Source organism: Dipodomys ordii, unplaced genomic scaffold (genome assembly GCF_000151885.1).
Source record: "Dipodomys ordii isolate 6190 unplaced genomic scaffold, Dord_2.0 Scaffold132, whole genome shotgun sequence".
Lineage (NCBI taxonomy): Eukaryota > Metazoa > Chordata > Mammalia > Rodentia > Heteromyidae > Dipodomys > Dipodomys ordii.
The window spans coordinates 40,955-44,013 of NW_012267348.1; positions in this window are offsets into that span (position 1 = coordinate 40,955).

The window sequence follows — 3,059 nt, forward strand, 5'->3', positions numbered from 1 at the left end:
AACTCTGGGCCTGGGCGCTGTCCCTCAGCTCTTCAGCTCAAGGTGAGCGCTCTTCCACTTGAGCTACAGCACCACTTCCGGTTTTCTGGTGGTTTTTTGGAGATAGGAGTCTCAGGGTCTCTCCTGCCCGGGCTGGCTTTGAACCGCGATCCTCAGATCTCAGCCTCCTGAGTAGCTAGGATTACAGGCATGAGCCATCAGTGCCCGGCTCACCTGGAAGTTTTTAAAACTCCCAATAACTAGGCCTCCAACTAGCACATGATTTAGTTTTAGTTTAATTTTCAAGAAAGCTAATATACAAAATGTCAATTTTAAAAACTAAGAGCCGGGTACTGATGCTCTCAGCCTCTCAGGAGGCTTAGAGCTGAGGATCATAGTTCAAAGCCAGCCCAGGCAGGAAAGTCCACAAGACTCTTATCTCTAATAAACCACCAGAAAACCAGAAGTGGCACTGTGGCTCAAGTGGTAGAACTCTTGCCTTGAGCCAAAGAGCTGAGGGACAGTGCCCAGGCCCAGACTTCAAGCCCCACAATGGACAAAAAAAAAAAAAAAGGAAGCTCTAAAATATAAATTTAACTTAAATTCCACTTGAAAATCTTACTAATATTGGATATTAGAAATATTCTATAATTTATTTAGGACTAAGCACTGCTGGGTGCTAGCATATAACTGAAGCAAATGACATTGTTGCCTTTGTCAGATTTACATCTCGGGAACATATGTAAAACTAGCACCTGTGGAAATACTAAGCTGAAACCAAAAAATGAAATAAGCAGTCCTTTCAGGAGAGGCAGAAAAGGGAATATAAATTTGCTAAACCTCACCTAAGTCAGAAAAATCAAGCCTGTGAGCTCCACAGCCTATTATCCCTCATTCTGTTTATATTATGTATGGTCTATATGTCTAGTATATGCAACCAGTATATGCAACCAGTATATGCAACCATATGCAAGGTCGGGGGCGGGGGTGGGCAGGGGAAACTACCAGAGATGTACATGGCTGTAAAGCAAGAGCTACCACAGGTTAAAAATAGAAACTCAGGCCAGGTGCCTGTGGCTCACGCCTGTAATCCTAGCTACTCAGGAGGCAGAGGTCTGAGGATCAAGGTTCAAAGCCAGCCTGGGCAGCAAAGTCCATGGAACTCTTATCCCCAATAAAACCACCAGAAAATGGGAATTGGTGCTGTGGCTCAAGTGGTAGAGCACTCACCTTGAGCTTAAGAGCTGAAGGACAACGCCCAGGCCCAGAGTCCAAGCCCCCAAACCAACCAAAAAAAAAAAAAAAGAAACCCAGAGTGAAAGCATGGCTCAAATCTGTTGTTGTTTACCATCAGTATTGGGAAAACAGCAACACAAGAATACTGTATTTGCTGGGCGCCAGTGGCTCATGCCTGTAATCCTAACTACTCAGGAGGCTGAGATCTGAGGATCGCAGTTCAAAGCCAGCCTGGGCAGGAAAGTCCGTGAAACTCTTTATCTCCAATAAACCACCAGAAAACCAGAAGTGACACTGTAGCTTAAGTGGTAGAGTGTTAGCCTCAAGCTGAATAGCTGAGGGACAGTGCTCAGGCCCAGCGTTCAAACCCCAAGACCAGAAAAAAAAAAAAAAAAAACCTATTTAAGAACAGCCTGCTGAAACAGTAACATGTCAGAACCACAATTTCCTGTACAAGCCTAGAAACAAAATATCCATGGTAACTCATTTTAAAAAGAGAACGAGGGGCTGGGAAGTTGGCTCAGTGGTAGAGTACTTGTCTTGCATGCATGAGGCCCTAGGTTTGATTCCTCTGCACCACATAAAAGAAAAAGCTGGAAGTGGCATTGTGGCTCAAGTGGTAAAGTGTTAGCCTTGCAGCGTCCAGGCCAACAAAAAACAGGAGGGGGGCGGGGAAAGCCAGTAATCCTAGCTACTCAGGAGGCTGAGGATTACAGTTTAAAGCCAGCTTGGGACTGAAAAGTCTGAGATTGGTACCTCCAATTAACCAACAAAAAGTCACAAGTAGATGTGTGGCTCAAGCAGTAAGAGCTTCATCCTTGAGGGGAGAAAGCCAAGTTAGAACTGGAGGCCCTGAGTTCAAGCCCCCGTATTGAAAAACAAAACAGGCCAGGGGCTGCTGGCTCACGCCTGTAATCCTAGCTACTCACGTGGCTGAGATATGGGGATCATGACTCTAAGCCAGGCGGAAAGTACACGTGACTCTAATCACCAATTAACCACCAGAAAACTGCAAGTGTCATTGTGGCTCAAAGTGGTAGATCACTCACCTTAAGCAAAAGCTCAAGGATAGCGCCCAGGCCCAACAACTGACAAACAACAACAACAAAATACTAACAGGGAGCTAATAAAAATACACAAGGCCCTGGGTCCAACTTCCAGAAAGAAATTTTTTTTTTACTGAAGACTTTGTTTTACTGAAGACTTTGTAAGTATGAAATGTTAGGGCATTACTTGTGCTATCTCATCAATCCTTACAAAGTTTCTAATGTTGTCCTTGTTTGATAGTTGAAGAAAGTGAGATAAAATGGTTAGCTTCTTTTTTAAAATTGGCTTACAGGGGCTGGGAAGGTGGCTCAGTGGTAGAGTGCTTGACTTTGCATGTATGAGGCCCTGGGTTCAATTCCTCAGCACCACATGAGCAGAAAAAGCTGGGAGTGGCACTGTGGCTCAAGTGGTAGAGCGCTAGCCTTGAGCTGAAGAGCTGAGGGACAGGCCCAGGCCCAGGACTGACAAAAAAAAATTGGCTTACAGGAGAGGAATTTCATTGTTTTATCTTTAAAATGGTTAAATTCTTAATGCTATAGAGTTTGAGTGAGGGAACCAAGATTCTAACCCAGGCAGTTTGCCTCCAAAACCTTAATGACCACACTGCATTAATCACTCTTGCTATTAGCAAAGCCCCTTCCCCTAGTTTTCAGATTAAAAGCTAACTGAGTGCTTTTATTTTTTTTTTATTGTAAAGATACTATACAGAGGGTTACAGTTACATGAGTGAGGTAATGAGTACACTTCCTCTTGAACATTGTTAGCCCCTCCATTGTTTTCCCCCTACCATCCCCTCC